The following is a 25,679-nucleotide window of genomic DNA, read 5'->3' on the forward strand; positions in this document are numbered from 1 at the left end:
ACAAAGTAGCATGTCCAGTATTCAAAGACTGCTGCAGCAGAGCCTGAACTTGGTTTTAGAAAAGTGTTCTCTCTTACTAGATTCCTGTAAGGACCCTACTCTTCAGCAAAATTGGACAAAGCACTCTTCCCCAATCCTCTGCACAGACTTCCTAGCACCGTTCCTTTGCCCAGGCCATCCCATCTTCCTGAGATGCTCTTCTCTAATCTCTGCCTACCTCTTATCTTACCCATCTTTCAAGAGCTATTCCAAATTCTAACTTCTGGAAGATTCTAACTTCAGAAGCCTTTCTGGATTGTTTCCACATGAATAAAGTCTCTCAATTCTCTGACTTCCTTCAGCACTCTCTTTTCCGGTGCCCTCCATGGGCCAAATTGTAATCAAGCCGACGGCAGGAACGTGGGGGGCTCTGCACTGTTCAGCAGAGTACTGTGCGGTTTTGTAGGCTCTCTCGGCATATATGTATGTATATATTATAATTTTTCTAAAAATTGCCTTTAAAAAAAATTAAAATCTTCTCAGAGTTAGAAAACTGTTGTTTTTATTAGATGTTATCTTCTCCAAAGATTGAGAGGTCCAAGAATGCAGCTAAGGGGCAGAAATAGAGACTGGATTTGGAAGAAGCAAAGTTTCTGGCTAAGATATGGGGACAAGTATGACTTCAGGTACAGGGAGATATTGGAAAAGAGAATCAGAGAGACAAAAGGAGCCTGAAGATGGTGGCTTATAACCTGGGGAAATGGAAAGAAAAGACAAAGGAGCCAGAAAGAGAAGGAACTGTAGAAATTTTGAGATACAAATATTGAGATGGATGGAGGAACAGTCAAGAGACTAAAAGGGTTATGTCAAAGGGAAAGACCTTAGCTTTTGCTTGTCTTTGGGAGGTTCCTTTTCATACGTGTCAGAAAAGGAAATGGAAAACAATACAGAAGTAAGCAAGTAACCATATCCTCTTTATAACCTCCTGCTGGTCCCTTCCTTGGAAATTGAAATGACTCATGGAGGCATATGAGAATAAATAAACACTTCCCAGGAACGGTCTCTGTTCTTAGCAAGGTTCCGTCTGCAGCTGTTTCCTCCAGAATCCTGTATGATCTGGTTCAAGACATGACTGTGTCTTTCCCCTCCGTGTCTCTACATATATTTCAGGTCCCTGGGTTTGCTTATGTCTATTGCCTTAATGCCTCTGTTCTGTTCCTCTAACTGTGGGCTGTATGTCTCCATCCATTTCTGTAAGTTGTTTATGGTATCTTATCACTTGTGCAGTTCCTCTTATTTATTTATTTATTTTGGCTGCGTTGGTCTTCGTTGCTGCCCGCAGGCTTTCTCTAGTTGCAGTGAGCAGGGGCTACTCTTCGTTGTGGTGCACGGGCTTCTCATTGTGGTGGCTTCTCTTGTTGCAGAGCATGGGCTCTAGGCACGTGGGCTTCAGTAGTTGTGGCAATGTGGGCTCAGTAGTTTTGGCTCACAGGCTCGGTAGTTGTGGCTTGCGGGCTTAGTCGCTCCACGGAATGTGGGATTTTCCTGGACCAAGGCTCAAGCCCATGTGTCCACTGCATTGGCAGGCGATTCTTAACCACTGTGCCCCCAGGGGAGTCCCTGCAGTTCCTCTTTTGACTGTCTGAAGTCTCATCTATGTCTGTGCCTTTTCCTTTTGCCTTAGTCTTTTATTTTTCTCTCTGTACTCTCCCACTCTGCTTCTGTCACTGCTTTTCTTTACCAGTTGGCTTACTGTGGTCCCATCCCCATAGCAACCCCTCTCTGGGGAGGAATGAGGGGAAAAGGAAAGAAGAGAGAGCCTAGAATCAGATGGACAGGGAGAAGCTGGGTTGGAGTTGGAGGGTGACCTTTTGGATTGAGTCCTGAAACAGAGTACAGACAAACTATGTAGGTGGATGCCAGCCAAACTACACAAACTCCTACTGGAACATATACTGGGTGCCCAGATCCAGGCCCAGCTAGTAAATTCGTCCTGTTTTTCATTCTGCCAGGCTTGTCATCTTTTATTCCCTCTCTTGTGATCCAGATTAACTCTTTCTTTCTGTTTATAAGCTTTATGATTTTTATACCTGTGTGGTTTGGAGTGTATTGTACCTTGAAAAGTGATTTTCTTAAAGATTCATGAATATTCACGTTGGAACCATGAGGTCTTTCTTTAGATGTACTAGGGTTTTTCACTAGGATTCCTTCTGGACACCTTAATTTTTTTTTTTTTTTTTTTTTTTTTGGCCATGCTGGGAGGCTTGCAGGATCTTACTTCCCCAATCAGGGATGAAAACCAGGCCCTCGGCAGTGAAAACGTGGAGTCCTAACCACTGGACTGCCGGGGAATGCCCTGGACACTATAATTTAAGGGATAGTGGAGAACAATTGGAATGGCCTTAGAAAAGGACAACAAAAGTCAACTGTGAAATGATATTGTACATTCTCATTAGGACCAGAATGGTAGATAAGAGATTTAATAAGCAAGAAAGAAGATTTTACCAACAATGGGATTTGTTTTACATAAGGAAAGTTTACTCAGTGAGATAATGGAATTATTCTGCCCAGAGATACCTTTAAAACCATATAGGATCCATGTCTCTGTAAAGGAAATGGGCTAGATAAGTACTTCTCAAACCTGAGCTCCCTTTCCCATTGCTTCCCTTGACCCCCCACTGGAGAGCTTGTTAAACACAAATTCCTGAACTCCACCCCTTAGAAATTGGGATTCTTAGGTCAGGAGAGAGGGGAGTGTAAGAGGGGGTAGAGGGTTTTTATTTGCATTTCTAACGGACTCCCTGGAGATGCTGACGCTGCTGGTCCACAACTTGAGTAACACGAGTCTGATGATTCTGAGAGTCAGGGAACACAACTGACATTCATGGTACATAAATATGTGGATACTGCATTGCTCTTTGATTAAAAGTATCTTTTTCTTTGGGAATGGAGGAGTGTGAACGAGCTAACTCAGATAGGTTTTGGTTTTTTGTGCCCAGCTGCAAGCTGTGATACCCATTGGACTCCTTTCTTTCTTCTGTAGAGTGACCAACCATCCCAGTTTGCCCAGGGCCTTTCTGTGCTGAACTGGGACAGTTCAGGAAACCCGGACATCTGGGTGACCTCTCCATTCACGTGAGGCTGGATAACATCTAATAAAAACAATAAGAAACAGCAGTTTTCTATATCTGAGAAAAGGAAAAATGAATTTGAGTCATAAATTAGGACTAGAAATGTGGTTTTCAGTCCTAATTCATAACTTATTAATTTTATGACTTTAAATTGGGCATTTAAATCTCCCTGTTTCAGTTTCTACCTGTAAAATGGAGATAGCATTACCTACCCTTCTTACTTCACAAAAAAAATTTTGAAGATCAATTAAAACAATGTATATAAAAGATTTTTATGAAAATACCATACACATATTAAGACAGAGATGTCACTCACTTGTTTTTATTTAGCATTTATTATTTATTGCCAAAAAATAGCAACCCAATTCCTAAGTACACACCCAAGAGAAAAGAATTCATATGTATGGCAAATGACAGGGATGTTTTATAATAGCTCAAAACTAAAAACAATAATGCAGTCGTGTGAATGTGTACATCAACAGGAGACTGGATACATAAAATTTGGTATGTCCATAAATGGAATACTACTCAGCAGTAACAAGGAATGAATTGCTGATTCATACCACGTAATACTCATAGACACTATGTTAAGTGAAAAAGAAAAAAATCCTAGCACAGAAGAGTGCATACTATATGATTCCATTTACATAGAGATCAAGAACAACAAAATGAATGATGATAGAAGTCAGTATAGTGGGTTCCTCTGGGGAGGGAGGCTATAGACAGGCACAAGGAAACCTTCTAGGGAGCTAGAAGTGTTTTAGAATTTGGATCTTAATCTGGGTGGTGGTTGTACTGTACAGGTGAACATGGATGTAAATATTCACCCAGCTGTATACTTAACATTAACCCATTTTTACCTGCCCACCCAGCTGTATACTTAACATTAACGCATTTTTACCTGCTTTCCTGTTTGTGTTTTATACTTAAGTAAAGCAGAAAAAAGAAAGAAAAAGACATAAAAGGAAGAAAGAACTCACCCTCACTTCTAACACCACTAGAGGGCAAATTCTTTTTTTTTTTTTTTTAAATGTTTCAACTCCAACAGCTCAGCACTGTTAAGAGGCTCGGTTTTGTAATTTGAACATCTACTATATGAATCTAGAGGTTATCCCCTTGCTTGAAGTTGGTGGTCAGACATCTCCGTTTCTAGACTTGAGCAACATGTGACAGACAGTAAAGGGAAGTGGAAGCCCTGTGTCACTGGTTCAGGAAGAGGGCTATGTTTACATCAACATTGCAACCAATCTTCTTGTTGTTTTTCCTTCCTTTTCTTCTTAGTTTTCACCTTTGTGTCCTTATGCCTGCTTTTCTTTCTTTCCGTATTTTTTTTTCTTTCTTTCTTTCTTTCTGTGGCTGCACATCTTATGGGATCTTAGTTCCCCGACCAGGGATTGAACCTGGGCCCTCCGCAGTGGGAGCGTGGAGTCCTAACCACTGGACCACCAAGGAATTCCCATGCCTACTTTTCTTAGATTGATTTTTCACCCTCCCTGCCAAATAGCATACCCTTTAGGGACGGGGGCGGTCTTCAAATTTTCTTCATCTCTGGTCAGTAGCCTACTTTCCCATCTTTTCTAAATGTGTCTGATTAAACTCAATGGTATATGCTGACATTTTCTTTTATGAGTCTATCCCAGGGACTTACATCCTGTCCCCCTGCCCAAAGAGCCTTCCAGTAGCCTTTACAGCTGCATTCTCAGACTTTGTTTGGGAACAGTGCCTGTGACAATTCCCACTCTAATTAAGCCTTCCATCCACACCTCCAGGGCATTCTCCCCATTTTAGTGCTTTCCCACCCTGCTTTCTCCTCAGCAGCTGTTCCGGGTCTAGTGTGCTTCCTTCACCTTCAGCCTTCCTCAGGAAAAAAGAAAACTTAGGAAGAAAGAAGTCATTTATTTCTCAGGAAGGATTAGACAGCTGACCAAGTTGTCTGAGGGTCTAAACAGGGGGTGGGGGGATGATCAGAAATATATAAGTGGAAGTAGAGCAGAAAGCATGAGTCGCATTATATTGCCTTCCCTTTTCAATTGAGTAGTTTGTAGTTTTTAATCTCTGTAACATCGGTGTTTGTTTCATAGAAGGTACTTAATAAATATTTGCCGATATATGAAAAAGGTGAATGCATGAGACTAAAACTATACAGTATGATTAAAAAATGACAGGAAGTGCAGCAGGAATCAGGGTGCTGAGGACACTTCGTAAGATGCAAATCTGTCGGGCGGTGGGTGCATGGGCGCGTGTATCTGTCAAAAGTCGTCGCCCTGGACACCCAGCATGTAAATGAAATTGACTTCAAAAAAAGAATCAGGGCGCTGCAGGTACGTGAAGAACGGGACGATTTTGTAAAGATCCGAGTCCGTGTGGTAATGTGAAATGTGCAATATACACAGAAAAGAGAAGAGGGGAGAAGGGAGGCAGAAGGGGAGAGCAAAGAACAGAAAACAAGACCAGACCAGACCCGAGGCTAAACAGTCGGGGTAAGGTCGAGGAGCAGGGGGGATGTAGACGGACACTGCCGAGTGGCGCTGAAAGGGCGGTTTGGGATTAGTTGCATAGAACAAAAACCCGCCCTAGAGGCAGAACCCTTGTGGAACATTTTGCATCTCCCTAGAGATGCTTCAGATTCAGGAAATTACAGCTTTCTCCGAGGACCCGGGCTGGCGCGCCCGCCGGGCCTCCTCAGCATCTGGCCGGGGGCGGGGCGCAGGCGCGGACGTGCGGGAAGGCACAGCGCCCCCGGCGCAGCATCCTGCCCAGCCCCCGGCCGTGCGTCCCCGCCCCAGACGGTCACTGCACGCACGTGTGTTTTCCGTGTGTGTCAGCTCTTGATCTCTTCGTCGGGCCAATTTTGGCCAAGGAGGGAGAGATACCAGTTGGCAGGGGCGAGGCCGGCGGGGGCGGAGTGGTGGGCTTAGAAGAAGGAGAGTAGAGAGCAAGTGAGGGGAAAGGGGGCTTGGAAACTGGATGGGGGGATGTGAGTGCAGGAGAGGGAGAGAGCTGGTACCGAGAGTAGAGGTGATTTAGAACGAATAAGTCGCTGAGAAAGACGCTTCAAGATTGGGAGGGGAAGAGCAGTTAAGAATTAACGGAGGGGGCTTCCCTGGTGGCGCAGTGGTTGAGAGTCCGCCTGCCGATGCAGGGGACACGGGTTCGTGCCCCGGTCCGGGAAGATCCCACATGCCGCGGAGCGGCTGGGCCCGTGAGCCATGGCCGCTGAGCCTGCGCCTCCGGAGCCACGGGAGAGGCCACGGCAGTGAGAGGCCCGCGTACCGCAAAAAAAAAAAAAAAAAAAAAAAGCAGGTTGCAGGCAAATGGGGAGTTGTTTGGCGCGCTACCATGGCTGAAGGAGTGCTTGAGAGGAGAAACCAGGAAAGTGGAAAAAACTCTAATTCTGGGACTCTTCTTTTCCTGCCTCATTCATTTTCCCTTCAGTTGAGATGTAAATACATTCCTCTATTGGTGTTTATCTTTCTCTTTTTGTACCATGGAGAAAAATAAGCCAGCGCCCCGTTTTAAAAAACGAGGCGATTTATGTATCATGACATTCTGTTTGTGCATTATATTTTAGTTATGAACTTGGTAGTGCCCCTTCATGTAAACTTTTTAGGACTTTGGGTAAACATAATCAGCAAATAATATATGTCTTCAAAACAGCATCCGACATATTGTAGAAAGTTAATCATTAGAAAATTCAACGTGTTCTACTTTAAACACACCTATTGTGCCACATTAAAATCTTGAATTTGCGAAGAAATTAATTAGAACAATCATTTATATTGATATTATAGAATTTGCAGGATTTTAAAAAATTATGTAGAGATTGACTTTATTTTTTAAAACAGGCTCCCATAGTGTGTTTTAAATTACGACTCAGCAGCAAGCAGTGATAGAAATCAGTAAGTGTAGAATAAGCAAATTAATGATCTAGGTTTAATAATGTGTTCTATTTATAATGATTTATCGAGGGACCTGATTCCACTAAGGTCCTTGTTCTCTACTAGTCTCCGCATCCCATTTCTTCACACATGATTTCATTAGGTAAATGGGTGATGGAGGTGGTAACGTTTTGGCTCCAGTTTCCAACTTTTGTGACTTCCACTTACCAACTGTAGAAAGGAATATTAGAAGACACAGAAATCCCTGGCAAGTCTCACAGTGCATCACTGTACACTTCAGCCATCCTTACAGCCCTCTTCCCTATACCATCTTCAGCACTGATATAAAATGCAGTGTGACTGCCACCTTTTTGGGGGTCACAGAAAATGACATGTAGCTAAGGAAGATAGGAAGACTGCATTTGGAGATCATCCATCAGTCCACTAAGTTAGCCACTCGATTAGCCACTTCTTTAATCCAGTCCTGAGTTTTCCCCTCCTTAAAAGAGGGCAGTCTAAGTCAATTATATTTCAAAAACAAACAAATTATAGAAAAAGAGATTTGTGGTTACCAGAGGCGGGGAGTGAAGGGAGGAGGACCTGGATGAAGGCGGTCAAAAGGTACAAACTCCCAGTTATAAGATAAATAAGCACCAGGACATAATGTACAACATGATAAATATAATTAACACTGCTGTATGTTATATATGAAAGTTGGTACAAGACTAACTCCTAAGCATTCTCATCACAAAAAATTTTTTTTTCTATTTAAAATTTTTTTTGTCTATTTGAGATGATCGATGTTCACAAAACTTACTGTGATAATCATTTCATAATGTACACTAGTCAAATCATTATGCCTCTTTGAGATGATCAATGTTCACAAAACCTACTGTGATAATCATTTCATGATGTACACAAGTCAAATCATTATGCCGTACACCTTAAACTTATACAGGGCAGTATGTCACTTATATCTCGATAAAATGGAAAAAATATTTGGAGGGCAGTGCCATGTTCAGAGTAGCTGCTTAGGGATTTAGGTGTGATACTGCGTTGGCCAAAAAGCTTGTTCCGGTTTTTCCATAAGCTCTTATGAAAAATCCCGAGCAAAGTTTTTTGCCAGCCCAATAATATCTATACTGTGTTTCTATATAGATAAATAAAAAGAACAGGTGAACCTATCAACCCTGGGTGAACCTAGGGAACCAGTTTGGGACGTCACACTCAACCTTGGTAAGTGTTTTTCCCAGTCCCTATTATGTGGTGTGAGAGAAATTTGGAGAATTTCCTATTGCTTAGTCTCCGGCCTTTTGCATCTCCATCTTGGTGGGCCACTTTGTTGCATTCTCTAACAGGAAGTCCTCAGAGGTTTTTGACTTCTCGGGCTGTCTGTATCCCACCCAGATGTATTCCATTCTCTCTCTCTTCACCCTCTCCTCCTGCTGCACTGCCCCATCCCATTCTTTCCCCTGACTTGGGCCTAGTATAACCCTATACTATGGGTTTTTACAACTTTATGGCCCTATTCCACTTGACTCATCAACTGCCTAACTCGGAAGTTGGCAAACTTCACTGTAAAGCATGGGATACTAAATATCTTAGGCTTTGCAGGCCATAGAGTCTCTGTCATAACTACTCAGCTCTGCCCTTGTGTAAATGAATGAGCATGGCTATGTACAGTAAAACTTTACCTATGGACACTGAAATTTGAATTTTATATAGTTTTTACAAGTCAACGAACTATAGTTCTTATTTTTATTTTTTTCCAAAAATGTAAAAATGTTCTTAGTTTATGGGTGGTGCAAAAGCAGGCGCTGGGCTCCCCAAATCCATTATTCCTGAAGGATACCCCTCTTTTTTTTTTTTCCTTTTGGTGTTTCTTGTTGACAAAGACAACCCTGATAAGTAGCAGGAGTGCTTCTTCCCTCAGGTAGGCTCCACCTAGGAGGATGTCTGTCTACAGCCACTTATCCCCAGCCACAGACTTACTGCACCCAGCTATGCTTCCTGTTTATGATCAGCTGCTTAAGAAGGGAGGAAGAATAGGCCCCATTTCTAGGAGGAAAAGGGTAGGGGGTGAGAACAGGAAAACACTGGCTATCCTAGATAGTTTTTTCTGAACCTACATTGGCTGTATCTGTCTCTTAATCTACAGGAATATACTATAGTACAATCAGACAGCTAGTTCTGCCCCAAATCGTGGGTCCTTGAACAAATTACGTATAGATTTCTCATGGCAAATGAGGATGATAATAATAAATTTAAACTATTGTTGTGAATTGTAAATGACGTAACCTGATAAGAACCAGGCATGTAATAAAAACATCTTCAGTTTATCAAGAACCTCTTACTCCTACTATAGGGGAGAATAGTTCTGTGATGATTTGTTTGAACTTCTCCCATGTAACTGGAGAATCTTTGGAAAGTCTTTAGGTTCTTGGAAAAAAATGGGGATCTAGGCTTTAATTCATGACCTGCAGTAGCTTCTGTAGCTCTGAGCATATGTATTCTGCTATGAAATTAAATAGATACATTTGTTTCTTTTTTTTTTTTTTTAATTTGACAAACACTTAGGTGACACTTAATATATACTGGCACTATTCTAAGTACTTTACTCATATTAAATGATTTCATTCTCATAATGAATCTTATGAAGTAGACTCTATTATTACCTTCATTTTACAGGTGAGGAAATAGAAGCACAGTGAGGCTGAATGACCTTCCCCAAATCACACAATGCAAGTGTCAGAGCTAGGATTGAAACCCAGGATGCCTGGCTCCAGAATCCATGCTCTTAGCTACACTTGCTTTAAAGGAATTTTGTTTTTTTTGTTTTTTGTTTTTTTTGGCTGCCCTGAGCAGCTTGTGAGATTTCAGTTTTCCGACCAGGGATTGAACCTGGGTCACAGCCTTGAAAGCGCTGAATCCTAACCAGGGAACCCACCCCCGCCAAAAATTTTTTAATAGAAATAAAAAGTAAAAACGGGGCTTCCCTGGTGGCTCTGTGGTTAAGAATCCACCTGCCAATGAAGGGGACACAGGTTGGAGCCCTGGTCTAGGAAGATCCCACATGCCACAGAGCAACTAAGCCCGTGCGCCACAACTACTGAGCCTGTGCTCTAGAGCCCGCGAGCCACAACTACTGAAGCCCGCGCACCTAGAGCCCGTGTACCACAACAATAGAAGCCACTGCAATGAGAAGCCCGCGCACCACAACGAAGAGTAGCCCCCACTCCTCACAACTAGAGAAAGCTCACATGCAGCAACGAAGACCCAACGCAGTCAAAAATAAATTTTTTAAAGAAAGTAAAAACATGTACATGACCCCAATCCACTTGAATTTAAGCTCCACGAGAGCAGGGACTGGCATTCTCTTACCACCACAATATCCCCAGTATCTGAAACTGGGCCTGGCAACATAGCAGAGGTAAACAAATGCATAAATGAATTAACCCAGATCTATATCCCATTGTGGGCTTTTCAGGCCATTTGTCTTTCTTCCTCGTTCTCGCTATCAGTATGTTGATCTGTTTCTGCTTATTAATAGTATCCAGAGGAAGCTGGCCCGAGAATATCAAGCTAAGACTCAAAGCTCTTAAAGGGCCACTTGTCAAGAGTATGAAATTTAATGGATTATCTTGCTCCTCTTAATTTTGTAAAAGCATGTATAAACTTGTTTATTTACAAGTAGCTTAAAACAGCCATTTATGTGTAATTGGAATTAAGTTGGATTAAAAAGTCCACCTGGAACTTAATATTTAAAGAATTTAGACTGTGATTGTAATCAAAGTAACCTCCCCCCGATTTGAACACTTAAACAGTTATAGGATTATAGGGTCACGCCATCAAAGTAAACACTCGTTCGTTGCACACATTTTTGAAATAAGTACACATTCATTCAATAAATCTGCATCCCACCATGGAAGAAGTACTCAGGGCTTTACACCACGGGATCGTGCAGATTCATGTCCAATGGAGAAGGAGAGGCAAAGAGGATGAGGAAAAACAGCACAACAGGGGAGATAAAGATACTGCCTGCATCCCTGAGTAGCATTAGCACGAAATAAATTCCGTTGGAGGAGGGGAGAAGCAGAAGTATAAAGGGTGGGGAGACTTTGGTCAGCTTTGAGTGATGGAACTGGTTGCCACAGAGATTTGCCTGACGGTCTACGGTCCATGAAGCACGTCTGCACTCTCTTACGTAGCAGCCTCCTAAAAAAAACGCGGGCAGGCGGGGCTAACCTACTGGGTAGACACAGACCAGAAGAGATTCTTGGGTTTCTGGGCCCGCCTCATCCAAATATTTCTGTGACTGCCTGATTCAATTTGAGGCTGAAAACAAGAAGTCCGAATGGCCTCAATTATTGGTAAGAAAGCTGTGTAAATTAGGGAAGCCGATTTTTCACTACACAGAAAGACCACATGGCGCTTGTAAAGGAAGCATATGTGGGAGACATAGAATGGTTACAAGGACAGTGGCCAGAACCCTATGTGGCACCTGCTTGGCACTGGACAAAATCTGTCGTCTGCATATAGTGTGGACAGTTTTAATGAGGAGATCTCACGATTCAAAGTTTAGCTCGAGAGACCTTTGCCTTTACTGTTTCACAGCTCTTCCTCTTTGAGTTGCTAAAGGCAATGCTAAAATATTACCATGACCAAGTGTATGCATGAAGGTGAAGATTTTTAGCCTGTTCAGACTGCACCCTGTTCTGAGGATTGGTTTTACTTCTTGCTAAGGTACCTTAGTAATAGGGAGCACTATTCCTGCACTCCAGGAGGGCATTGGACTCTTGCCCTCCCCCCTGCTAGGAGGGAATTAGAGCCCAGACCTTCTCTAAGAGTGGGCGGTGAACCACTGAGAAAGCAGACAATGCCGGAGGTCTCCACACTATTGTTCATCTGATGACCCAGGGGAGGTCAGATTCTTCTCCTCCCCCTTCGTACACACCCAAGGTTTGGCAGCTCCTTTGGCTGTTTTCTGATCTTGCACTTTTTGGGGACTGTGATAAGAGCTCATTATGGTCCCCCTACCCCTCAGAAAAGTACACTGAAATACAATATCTGCATTTACTTTTAGGGGGTCTGTATACCTGCCTGGTCCATCTTAGACCCCATATGAATAAACACCACCCTAGAGCTTCAGTAGCTTTTTTCTTCGTATAGAACTTGATGGATTTTTTTTCGGCGGAGTTGGGCTCACCAAAGTTAGGGAAGACCACTGCTTAAAGAACATAGACATTTAATTATGAAACGTACTGAAAAGTGGCTTTGCTTCCTCCGTCATCAATAGATTGGCACTTGCTTACGGTTTTTTGAAAAGGTGGATGTGAGTCAGCATGAGCCCTTCAGTTATCGCTATTCAGTGGCTGCCTTCCTGTAAATGAGCCGGGCAGGGGTATCCTGGTGATAGTGTCAGACTAATAGTAATACAGAGAAGGAAGGACATTTATAGTTTTAGAGCATTGCTAGAGTAAACTTAAGGACCTCAAAGAAAGCTCTTTGCTTCCTGCAAGCAATAGTCTGTGTTCCCTGTTGGCCCTTGTATAGAAATTGACATTTAAAATACTTGCTTACAATCCAGCAATCACATTCCTTGGTATTTATCCAAATGAGTTGAAAAGCTGCATCTACACAAAAACCTGCACGTGAGTATTGGTAACAGCTTTATTCATAGCTGCCCAAACTTGGAAGCAACCGAGATGTCCTTCAGTGGGTGAAGAGATAAAATATGGTATACCCGGACAATGGAATATTATTCAGCACTAAAAAGAAATGAGCTATCAAGCCATGAAAAGGCATAGAGGACCCTAAAATGCACATTAGTAAGTGAAAGTAGCCCGTCTGAAAAGGCGACATACTGTATGATTCCAACTATATGACGTTCTGCAAAAGGCGAAACTGTGTAGAGAGTAAAATGATCTCTAGTTGCTGGGAATTGGAGGTGGGGGATGGGTGGGGGGGGGGGATGAACAGCTGGAGTTTTTTTAGGGCAGTGGAACTATTCCATATGATACTGTAATGATGGGTGACTGGTCCAAATTTGTAAAATGTTCAAGACCAAGAGTGAACCCTAATGTAAACTATGGACTTCGGGTGACTAAGCTATGTCACTTAATGTTCATCCGTTGTAACAAATGTACATACTAATGCAAGATGTTAGTAATACGGTAGGTGAGGAAGTATATGGGTACTTTCTAAGCAATTTTTCTGTAAACATGAAACTGCTCCCCCCAAATAAAACCTATTAATTAAAAAAAATCGGTTTATATGTCACTCTCCACCCCCTTCCATGAGACCGTAAAGGCAGGAACCATATCTTTTGTACCTGTATATTGCCAGAATCCGGGGAAAACAAGGAGAGTGTTCTATTATTAGTGCACTATTATTAGTGAGTATCCTAACAATATCCCAGACTTCACATGTCTAAAACAAAGCTCTTGATTTGACCCCTCCTCTCTCTGTTTTCCTGACTGAAGTAAATGGCAACTCCAGTTACCCAGGCCAAAACCCTTAGGATCATTCTTGACTCCTTTTTTTTTTTCCTCATGCCCAACATCCAGTTAGTTACTCCTGTTGGTTGTATCTCGAAAATATATTTCAAATACAACGACTCACTACTTGCCACTACTACCACCGTCGTCCAAGCCCTCATCATTTCTCACCTGGACCGGTGGCCTCCTAGTTGGTCTCTGTTTCCACTCTTGCTGTCCTCTCTCATCTTCTCCATTCAATAGCAAATACCTTTTTAAAAACATAAATCGACTAAGGTTACTCCTTCACCCCCAAACCTAAAATGCCTTTGCAGCTTCCTGGCTTCCTGTCGCATTTAAAGTACAATCCAGGATCCAAGCCATCACTTACCATGCCCCTGCGTGATCAGACTCCTACTTCTCTCTCCAACGGTTTTTCCATCCTCTCTGCCCCCGGTTCACCGCACTCCTGCACCTCAGTCTTTTGGCACCAGACCAAGAGCACATCCTTCGCTTGGCGTCTTTGTGTTTGGAATGCCTTCCGTTTGGAACAGTCTTCTCACAAACGCTCCCAAGAATTGCTCCCTCACGTCATTCAGGTTTCTGTTCAAACGTCATCTCTGCTGAGATCTACCCTCAGCACCCTGCCTTAAATAACCCTCCTCCCCAGCTCTTTATTACGGTACCTTGCTCATATATTCTTCCAAGTGCTCCCTTACCATTACTTGACATTATGTATTTGTTTGTTTGTTTGTTGTCTGTTGTAGTAGTCTGCTAGGGCTACCATAACAAAATACCACAGACTGGGTGGCTTTTTTTTTTTTTTTGGCCACTCCGCACAGCAGCATGCGGGAATCTTGGTTCCCCGACCGGGGATTGAACCTGTGCCCCCTGCTTTGGGAGTGTGGAGTCTTAACCACTTGACCTCCAGGAAGTCCCTGGGTGGCTTAAATAGCAGAAATTTATGTTCTCATAGGTCTAGAGGCTGGAAGACCAAGATCAGGGCTGGTTTCTCCTGAGACCTGTCTCCGTGCAGGTGGCTGCCTCCTTGCTGTGTCCTTAAAAGGCCTGTCCTCTGTGTGCACACCCCTGGTGTCTCTTTCTCTTCTTATAAAAACATAGTCACATTGGATTACATCACATTCTTATGACTTCGCTTAAACTTAATCACTTCCTCAAAGGCCCTGTCTCCAAAGACAGTCACATTCTAAGGTACTGGAGGTTAGGGGTTCAACATGTGAATTTTAGGAGGACACAGTTCAGTCTATAACACCCCACCCTCTGGCCCCCCCAAATTCATGTCCTTCTCACATGTAAAGTACAATTACCTCTACCCTAACAGCCCCCAAAGGCTTAACCCATTCCAGTATCCATTCCAACTACAGTCTCACCTGAATGTCATCCAAATCAGGTGTGAGTGAGACTCGAGGTATGATTCAACCTGAGGCAAAATTCCTCTCCAGCTGTGAACCTCTGAAAGCAGACACGTTATGTCCTTCCAAAATGCGGTGGTAGGACAGACATAGGATAGACAGTCCCTTTCCAAAATGGGAGAAATCTGAAAGAAGGAAGGGGTGAAGAGGCCCAAACAAGTCCAAAACTTGGCAAGGTAAATTCCATTAGATTTTTTTCCCTTCTGTTTCTTATTGTGGTAACAAACACATAACACAAAATTCACCATCCTAACCACTTTTAATTGTACAGTTCAGTAATGTTAAGTATATTCATATTGTTGCGAAACAGATCTCCAGAACTTTTTCATCTTGCAAAACTGAAACTCTGCACCTGAAACTAACACACCGTTGTTAGTCAACTATACTTCAACAAAATTAAACAAAAACAAAAACAAAAACCTGAAACTCTGTACCCATTAAACCACAGGTCCCCTTTTCTTCCTGGCACCAGCTAGAGGCAACCACCATGCAACTTTCTGTTTCTATGAGTTTGATGACTTTAGACACCTCATTTAAGTGGAATCATACAGTGTGTTTTTTGACTAATTTAGTTCAGTTAGCATAATACCCTCAAGGTTCATCCTGTTGTAGGATGTGACAAGATTTCCTTCTTTTTTAAGACTGAATACTATTCCATTGTGTGTACACACCACAGCTCATTTATCCATGCAACCACTGATGGACACTTGGGTTGCTTCACCTTTGGCTGTTGTGAATAGTGCTGCTGTGAACATGGGTGTGTAGATACCTCTATGAGCCCTTGCTTTCAATACTTTCAGTACCTAGAAGTTTTTAATTTTTTGAGGAACTGACGTACTGTTTTCCATAGCAGTTGCACTATTTTATAATTCCACCAATGGTGCACAATAGTTCCAATTTCTCCACATCCTCACCAACACTTGTTATTTTCTGGTTTTCTTTCTTTCTTTTTTTTTTTTTTTTGTGGTATGGTACGCGAGCCTCTCACCGTCGTGGCCTCTTCCGTTGCAGAGTACAGGCTCTGGACGCACAGTCTCAGCGGCCATGGCTCACGGGCCCAGCCGCCCCGCGGCCTGTGGGATCCTCCGGGACCAGGGCACGAACCCATGTCCCCTGCATCGGCAGACGGACTCTCAACCACTGCGCCACCAGGGAAGCCCCTTCTTTCTTTTTCTTGATGGTAGCTTTCCTTTTCTTTCTTTTGATGGTAGCTTTTTTTTTTTTCATCTTAATGAGTGTGAAGAGAGATATCTCATTGTGGTTTTAATTTGCATTCCTCTGATGATTAATGATGTTTAGCATCTTTTCATATGCTTGTTGGCCATTTTTTTTTTTTTTTTTTTTGTTGGCCATTTTTATATCATCTTTGAAGAAATGCCTGTTCGTGTCCTTGGCCCATTTTCTAATCAGTTTATTTGATTATTTTGTTGATGAGTTCTTTATATAATCTGGATATTAACCCCTTATCAGATATATGATTTGCAAATATTTTCTCCCATTCCATATGTTGCCTTTTCACTCTGTTATTGTGTCCTTTGATGAGCGAAAGTTTTAAGTTTGATGTGGTCCCATTTGTTTATTTTTGGTTTTGTTGCCTGTGCTTTTGTTGTCATATCCATGAAATCAATATTCCATTAAATTTTAAGTCTCAGAAATAATTCTCATTGGCTCAGTGCTCTGACCTCCAGGCCCACTGAGGTGGCCCTGTTGCTCCCTCCGCCCTGGCCACTGGCCTGAACCCACTGAAACTGAGGAGGAGAGAGCCTTGCCCTAATGGCCTGTGTGCTCTGGGTCTGTGGTGGGAGTGGCAGCTCTCTGATATCATTCCCATGATACCATCATGAATCAGGGTCACTCTTCCCTTAAAGGATAACACATGTTGATAGATCGATTGCCCTATCCTGTGGAATCTCAGAGGTCTGATAGCCTTCCTTCAATTTGTCTTATCTCTTCACCTTTTAGTCTAGTCTGGCAGTGTTTCTGCTGGTGCAACACCAACTCTATTGCTAGATTCCGCTGAGCTGGCTGATTAAACCCAGGAATTTCACTCCTAATCCCTTTATGAAATGATTTTCCAGCTATACCCACGATGTCCTCTCCAGAGGAAGCTTTCTTGTTTTTTGCCATATGGATAGGCTGAGAATTTTCCAAATCCTCAATTTCTGGTTCCTTTTTGCCTAACAATTCCTCCTTCAATTTATTTCTCTCCTCTCACATTACTATAAGCAGCAAGGGGAAATCATACCTTTAACGGTTTGCTTAGAAATCTCCTCAGCTAAATATCCTATTTTATCACAAAGTTTACTTTCCACAAAACACGAAAACACAATTCCACCAAGTTCTTTGGTACTTGATAACAAGGATCAACTTTCCCCAAACTTTCAATAACATGTTCCTCATTTCCATCTGAGACTTCACCAGAATCACCTTTATCATTCATATTCCTACCAACCATTTCTTCCTGGTGATCTAGGCTTTTTCTAGCGTGTGTCTCAAAACTCCTCCAGCCTCTACCCACATTTTTAGGTATTTGTTATAGCAGCACCCCACTTCTTGGTACCAAAATCTGTATTAGTCAGGGTTCTGCAAAGAAACAGAACCAACAGAATGTGTAAATACAGGTTTTTTCCCAGTTATCCGGAAGTACAGCCTTCGTATGAAACCTTTCTTAAGCTGAAATGGCATAAAACAAAGAGGCAATTACCTTAGGACACATCTTGCTAACGGGTGCACAGAATAAACCAAGATAAAGCAGAGATGCTCAGAATCGTAGTTCAAAACTATGGCAGTTTGACGCTGCAATGCTGAGTGTAAATCCTGGGGAAGGAACTTGCAGCGCCGCTCTCAAAGCTGGGGCTGGCTGCTGTCTCTATACTGGCTCTTGCAAAACAAATGCTTACTTAATGCTCTTTTCACTTTTCACCTTTTACTCTGAAAGTGCAAATCCTCTTCCGATTTCTTTTGGTTACTGAAAACAGGTACTAATGTTTGTGTATCTTTCATGAAAGCGAAGTGGCATAAAGTGTACTTTCGAAAAGCAGGGGACACTTGTAGGTAGAAAAAGATTTTTTTTGAGGGATTTATTCATGTGATTATAGAAGTTGGCAAGTCCAAAATCTGCAGGGTGGGCTGGCAGGCTGGAGACCGAGGAAGAGCCATTGCTGCAGTTCAAGTACAAAGGCCATCAAGCTAGAGCCTCAGGAAAGCTGGCGTTGCAGCTGAAGTCCGAAACAGTCTGCTGGTAGAATTCTTCTTGCGGGGGACCGGGTTGGGATGGGGAGGAAGGTGTCCCTCCTTTGTTCTTGTTAGGTCTTCAACTGATTAGACAAGGCCTACCCACATTATGGAAGACAACCAGCTGTACTCGAAATCCATCACTTCAATGTAAATCTCATCCCCAAAAACCCCCCTCTTTCCATCTCCGGCCGTCGCAACGAGAGGAGGTGCCGCCATGTCCGCGCATCTGCAATGGATGGTCGTGCAGAACTGCTCCAGCTTCTTGATCAAGAGGAAGAGGTAGATGTGCCAACCGAGCCCAATAACCTGAAGGCCCGCAACTCCTTCCGCTACAATGAGCTCATTCACCGCAAGACTGTGGGCGTGGAGCCGGCGGCGGCCGGCAAAGGGGTCGTGGCGGTCACGAAGCAGAGATCCAGCCCGCGAAAGCTGGCCACCTCCTACGTGCGGACCAGCATCAACAAGAAGGCCCGGGCCACCCTCACCAGCATCTGGCACATAATCCGAAACGACAAGTAGCGCCCGGATTTGCGCACGGCCGCCCTCTGCAGAGCCAGCAACGTCCTGCGCAGCCAGAAGCCTGTGATGGTGCCGAGGAAGCGGACCCATCCCACCAAGAGCTCCTGAACTATCTGTCCCCTTCCCCACAGCAATAAAGCTGTCAGCCGGGGGGAAAAACAAAACAAAACAACAACAAAAAAACACCCTCACAGAAACATCCAGAATAATGCTTGACCAAATATCTAGGTATGGTGGCCCAGCCAGGCTGGCTCATAAAATTAACCTCTCACAGGCCTTCTACATTAAATTTTAAGCCCTGTGAGGAGAGGGACATTGTCTTAGCGACGTTCATATAGCTTGTGCCTAGAACTGTAGCTAGCATGCAGTAGGTATTCAATAAACAGTTGATGAAAAATGCATAAATGACTGACTAAATGACTGTTTGCTAGGGCTTTAGAGTTTATCAGGTTTCTTTCCACTTGCATTATCTGATTTCTTTATCCCAAAAATTCTTTGGGTATTATGGGTATTATGACCTCCAGTTAAATACTGAAATTGAGATATAGAGAAGTTAAATGACCAGTTCAAAAGTCTAAATGCTTCATGTTCCAGAGGTGGGACTCAGATTTCACTCTTTTGACTTCTAATCCTCTGCCCAGTCAACTACACTACACTGTAATTATTCTCTCACCTTACCTATTCATCCTAGTGTTGATAATAAGAGGAAATAGGTAGCTTAATAGTGCCAAGTCTCTGCTGGGTGTTAAAAAAGGGTAAACAGGGCTTCCCTGGTGGCGCAGTCGTTGAGGGTCCACCTGCCGATGCAGGGGACACGTGTTCGTGCCCCGGTCCGGGAAGATCCCACATGCCGTGGAGCGGCTGGGCCCGTGAGCCATGGCTGCTGAGCCTGCACGTCCAGAGCCTGTGCTCCGCAACGGGAGACGCCACAACAGTGAGAGGCCCGCGTACCGCAAAAAAAAAAAAAAATGCCCAAGGCAGCACAGTAAGGGGAGGTGTCAGAGAGGAGCTTCTGCTTCAGTGGTGGGTGATCATTTCAGGGGAGCACTAAGATGCTCAGCAAGGAGAGAGAGTCTCTTTTGGCTCTAATCCTGGAAGAAGCCCAGTTATGAAAACACTGGAGAGGGTCTCTCTATATAAACCCAGAGGTTTTTCTCTGTGCTGCTTACTTTCAGAATTAGTCTAGCATGTCACTCCCCAGGTGGGACGGAGCGGGATGACACAAGGTTTCATCGTGCTACTCAAAGCAGCGTGCAGTTTTAAACTTATGAATTATTCCTGGAACTTTCCATTTAATATCTTTGGTGGGGTGTCTGTTGGCACTGGGGAGAGTTTGGGGCTGAATTGTGGGCAGTTGTTGTATAAGGTAGTGGGTTGTTTTTTTTTTTTCCTTGGTTTGAATTGTGACATAGACACTCACTTCCCCCTCTTAGTAACCTGGTTCTTCCTTTTTCTTCAGCTCTGCCTTTGTCAACTATAATGACCTATTTATCTTCCTAGCTATTGTTTAGAGCATATTCTGACTTATTATTGATTATTAGCAATAAGTATAATAAACATGATGCTATGGTATGGTAGAATCAATTTAATTTCTGTAAATATTCAAAAGTACTTGATCCAAGGAGTTTCCTGGTGGTTCAGTGGTTAGGACTCCGCGCTTTCACTGCTGTGGGCCCAGGTTAAATCTCTGGTTGGGAAACTAGGATCCCGCAAGCCGTGGGGTGTGGCCAAAAGAAAAAAAAAAAGTACTTGATCCAAAAAAAAATTACTTCGCATTGACGACAGACTTAAAAGCATGAAATGAAGTTTCTGAAGAGACAGTACTAAATAAGGGCATATGTTCAAAGAACTTTGGGGTATGGTATTAAACAGCAAAGTTCATTGTTGTTTTCATAAGACATTCTTATGAATTAATTGTTCAATAGAAATTAATAATTGAATTTCATTTAAAAATTGACAAGGAGCAAGCCTAGTTAACTGATTAGGTAGGGCTTAAAAGGTGAGTTGTGTTGGTGAAATTGACAAGAGACAGATTATAAACTTTTAGTTGCCATTGTAGTTTACCAATAAGAGTTTATGTCCAATCAGTACATTCTCTTCCATACAGAACTGTCTTCCTCCAAAGTGAAATTATTTAATTCCTCCAAAATACTCTAAATAATGAACTGTGCCAAGTATTGAGAGGGTGATGGAAATGGTGTTGGAGGAAGAGATACGAAATGAAATGAGCACAGCTTCTGCTTTCAAGATTGGAGAAAATTGCTTGTATAGGGAATTGGTAATTTTTTTTTAAGATTTTTTTTTTTTTAGAGCAGTTTGAGGTTTAAAGCAAAATTAAAAGGAAGGTACAGAGATTTTTTTTCCATACACCCTCTTCCCCCACAAATGCATAGCCTCCCCCATTAAAAACATCTCCCACCAGAGTGGTACACTTGTTACAATTGATGAGTGTACATTGCCACATCACAATCACCCAAGATCCAGACTTCACATTAGGGTTCATTCTTGGTCTTGTACGTTCTATGGATTTGGGCAAATGGTAATGACATGTATATCCATCATTACAGTATCATATAGAATATTTCCACTGCCCTTAAAAACCTCTGTGCTGCAACTATTCATCCCTCCTCTCATCACCCACTCTCAACCACCGGCAATCAGTGATCTTTTTACTGTCTCCATGGTTTTGCATTTTGCAGAAAGTCATAGAGTTGGAATTATACAGTATGTAGCCTTTTAAGATTGGCGTCTTTATTTTATTAACATGCATTAGGGATGCATTAGGGAAGGATCCTTAGATCCTTCATGTCTTTTCCTGGTTTGATAGCTCATTTCCTTCTAGTGCTGAATAACATTCCATTGTCTGGATGTACCAGTTTGTTTATACATTCACCTATTGGAGGATACCTTGGTTGCCTCCAAGTTTTGGCAATTATGAGTAAAGCTGCTATAAACATCTGTGTGCAAGTTTTTGTGTGGACATAAGTTTCAACTTCTTTGGGTACATACCAAGGAGTGAGATTGCTGGATTATATGGTAAGAGTATGTTCAGTTTTGTAAGAAACTACCAAACTGTCTTGCAAAGTGGCTGCACCATTTTGCATTCCCACCAGCAATGAATGAGAGTTCCTATTGCACCGCATCCTTGCCAGCAATTGGTATTGTCAGTGTTTCAATGACCATTCTAATCGGTGTGTAGTGGTATCTCATCATTGTTTTAATTTGCATTTCCCTTATGACATATGAGTGGAGCATCTTTTCAAATGCTTATTTGCCATCAACATATCTTCTTTGGTGGGGTGTCTGTTAAGGTCTTCGGCCTATTTTTTTAATTAATTTATTTAATTAATTTATTTTTGGCTGCGTTGGGTCTCCGTTGCTGTGTGCGGGCTTTGTCTAGTTGCGGCGAGCGGGGTCTACTCTTTGTTGCGGTGTGCGGGCTTCTCATTGTGGTGGCTTCTCTTGTTGCACAGCATGGGCTCTAGGCACGCAGGCTTCAGTAGTTTTGGTGCATGGACTCAGTAGTTGTGGCACTCGGGTTCTAGATCGCAGGCTTAGTAGTTGTGGCGCACGGGCTTAGTTGCTCCACAGCATGTGGGATCTTCCTGGACCAGGGCTCGAACCCATGTCTCCTGCATTGGCAAGTGGATTCTTAACCACTGCGCCACCGGGGAAGCCCTGGCATATTTTTTAATCAGGTTGTTTGTTTTATTATCGTTGAGGGTTTTTTTATGATTAAAGAACATTTAGTTGTGTTCTTGTTGAGTTTTAAGAGTTCTTTGTATATTTTGGACAATGGTCCTTTATCAGATGTGTCTTTTGCAAATATTTTCTCTCAATCTGTGGCTTATCTTCTCGTTCTCTTGATAGTGTTTTTGGAAAGCAGAAATTTTTAATTTAATAAAGCCCAACTTATCAATTATTGCTTTCATGGATTGTGCCTTTGGTTCTGTACCTAAAAAGGTATCTCTATATCCAAGGTCATCTGGGTTTTCTTCTCTGCTATCTTCTAAGAGTTTTATAGTTTTCTGTTTTATATTTAGACCTATGATCCATTTTGAGTTAAGTTTTGTGAAAGGTAAGGTCTGTGTCTAGATTAATTTGTGTGTGTGTGTGTGTCCTGCTGTTCTAGCACCATTTGTTGAGGAGACTGTCTCTGCTCCATTTTGTTGCCTTTGTTTCTTTGTCAAAAATCATTTGACTCTATATATTCATATTCTGGGCTCTCTGTTCTGTTCCATTGATCTATTTGTCTATTCCTTCACCAGTACCACAATGTCTTGATTATTGAAGCTTTACAGTAAGTCTTGAAGTTGGGTAGGTAGTGTCAGTCCTCCAACTTTTTTCTTCTTTTTCAGTACTGTGTTGTCTATTCTGGGTCTTTTGCCTCTTCATATAAACTTCAGGATTTTTTTTCTTTTAATTTATTTTTGGCTGCATTGGGTCTTTGTTGCTGCACACGGGCTTTCTCTAGTTGCGAGTGGGGGCTACTCTTTGCTGCAGTGTGTGGGCTTCACATTGCAGTGACTTCTCTTGTTGTGGAGCAGGGGTCTAGGTGTGCAGGCTTCAGTAGGTGTGGCATGCAGGCTCAGTAGTTGTAGCTTGCTGGCTCTAGAGGGCAGGCTCAGTAATTGTGGTGCACGGGCTTAGTTGCTCCATGGCACGTGGAATCTTCCCGGACCAGGGCTCAAACCCGTGTCGCCTGCGCGTTTGGCAGGAGAATTCTTAACCACTGCACCACCAGGGAAGCCCCATATAAACTTTAGAATCACTTTTTCAATATCCAAAAATTAACTTGCTGGGATATTGATTGGGATTGCACTGAATCTATAGATCAAGTTGATAAGAACAGACATCTTGGTAATATTGATTCTTCCTATCCATGAATGTATACTACCTCTCCATTTATTTAGTTCTATGATTTCATTCATCAGAGTTTTGTAGTTTTCCTCATATAGGTCTGGTACATATTTTGTTAGATTTTTATCTAGTTACTTACTTTTTTTTTTTTTTTTTTTTTTCCCTTCTAACATCTTCATTGGGGTACAACCGCTCCACAATGGTGCGTTAGTTTCCGCTCCACAACAAAGTGAATCAGCTATACATATACATATGTTCCCATATCTCTTCCCTCTAGTTATTTACTTTTATGGATGCTAATATAAATGATATTGCTTTTTAAATTTCAAATTCCACTTTTTTATTTCTCGTATATAAGAAAATGATTGGCTTTTGTATATTAACCTTGTACCTTGCAACCTTGCAATAATTGTCTATTAGTTATAGAAATTTTTTTGTGAATTCTTTTGGATTTTCTGCATGGACGATCATGTCACGTTCAAGCAAAGGCAGTTTTATTTCATCCTTCTCAATCTATATACCTTTTATTTCCTTTTCTTGTCTTATTACATTAGCTAGTACTTCTAGAACAATGTTGAATAGTAGTTGTGAGGGGAGACAACCTTACCTTGTTCCTAATCTTAGTGGGAAAGCTTTGAGTTTCTCAACCATTTAAGTATGTTGTTAGCTACATGGTTTTTTTTGTTTTGATTTGGTTTTTTTTGTAGATGTTCTTTATCAAGTTAAGAAAGTTCTCCTCTGTTCCTACTTCACTTAGAGTTTTTATCATGATAGGCTTTGGATTTTGTCAAGTACTTTTTCTGTATCTATTGATATGATCATGTGATTTTTCTTTTTTAGCCTGTTCATGTGATGGAGTTCATTGATTTTCAAATACTGAGCAGCTTTGCATACCTGGGATAAATCCCAGGTGGTCATGATGTATGATTATTTCTATTCATTGTTTTATGAAATTTTGGTAATTTTTTTTAAGGATTTTAGTATCTATGTTCATGAGAAATATTGGTTTGTAGCTGTCTTTTCTTGTAATGTCCTTGTCTAGTTTTGGTATTAGGGTAATGCTGGACTTATAGAATGAGTCTGGAGGGAATTAATCATCTTAGTGGTGAGTAATATCAAACTTTAACCACCTGTTTCCATCATCAAATGAGTATTTTGTGTTTAAGAAATACAGGACCACTATTCTTTTTTTTACTAATTTTTATTGGAGTGTAGTTGCTTTATAATGTGTTTGTTTCTGCTGTACAGCAAAGTGAGTCAGCTATACAGGCCACTCTTCTTTTGTTTGTTAACGTATCCTTTTTAGAGACAGTCAGGCTATAAATACAATTAAAACTATGCTCAGTCCTAGTCAAATCCTGAGAAATTACTCTCTAGAAATTACCATTTATTTATTCAACTCTCTCAAAAACATTTATTCATCACTTTTTCAGATATTCAGAATATATTAAGTAATACACACAATAATCTGGTATGGTATGGTAATAGACTTGTATATGCTAAATACACTTAGCTTTATTTGCTTTTTTGCTTTATTTGCTGTTTTTTGCTTTATTTGCTTTCTGAGGTTTCAGTTACCCACGGTCAACTGCAGCCTGAAGGTATTAAATAGAAAATTCCAAAAATAAACAGTTTGTAAGTTTAAAATTGTGTGCTGTTCTGAGTAGCATGATGAAATCTTGTGCTGTCCACCTCCGTCCCACCCAGGGAGTGAATCATGCCTTTGTCTATCGTATGCACACTGTATACTCATATGTATGTATATGAAAGAGCACAGTATACAGAGGGATTGGTACTATTCACAGTTTTAAGCATTCACTAGATGTCTTGGAACATATCTCCCACAGATAAGGGGGATTGCTCTACCCAGTTTAACATTAACAACAGACCTAGACATATAAAAAGAGATGTTCTAAGACATAAAATATTGACCAAAAGCATACACTTCAAGACACCTATTTAGATTAGGAGTATAGGCTGTAACATTAACGAGTAAGGATAACAAATCCTCAACAGTATGTGCTTACCAATAAAGTAGACTAGCCTAGACTATTACTAGAGTTTTTGTTTGTTTGTTCGTGTTTTAATGTCCAACAGAGAGAGCGGGTTGACTGATTAGACAGATTCAGAGATGGATGGTGTCATCTAAACAGACAAAAAACTGAT

At 41.8% G+C, this 25,679-nt stretch overlaps 2 long non-coding RNA genes and 1 pseudogene across 2 annotated transcripts in view; 2 read left to right on the top strand and 1 right to left on the bottom strand.

The window, feature by feature from the left end:
* LOC113612923 (uncharacterized) overlaps positions 1-9,958 on the top strand; it is a 36,268-nt gene extending 26,310 nt beyond the window's left edge. The window contains exon 3 of the long non-coding RNA XR_003430021.1: positions 9,677-9,958. This is a non-coding gene — a long non-coding RNA (uncharacterized LOC113612923). The remainder of the gene's footprint in view (positions 1-9,676) is intronic.
* LOC113612922 (uncharacterized) lies at positions 1,508-15,879 on the bottom strand. Its single transcript, XR_003430020.1, has 3 exons — positions 14,856-15,879; positions 13,657-13,735; positions 1,508-3,131 (listed from the first exon to the last, which is right to left on the bottom strand). It is a non-coding gene; the product is annotated as an uncharacterized LOC113612922 (long non-coding RNA).
* Positions 15,880-17,611: 1,732 nt separating this feature from the next.
* Positions 17,612-18,975, top strand: LOC113612919 (60S ribosomal protein L28 pseudogene; annotated as a pseudogene).
* Positions 18,976-25,679: the final 6,704 nt, after the last annotated feature.

The sequence above is a fragment of the Aethalodelphis obliquidens genome, unplaced genomic scaffold (assembly GCF_003676395.1).
Source record: "Aethalodelphis obliquidens isolate GAN/ISIS:26980383/991018 unplaced genomic scaffold, ASM367639v1 scaffold83, whole genome shotgun sequence".
Classification (NCBI taxonomy): Eukaryota; Metazoa; Chordata; class Mammalia; order Artiodactyla; family Delphinidae; genus Aethalodelphis; species Aethalodelphis obliquidens.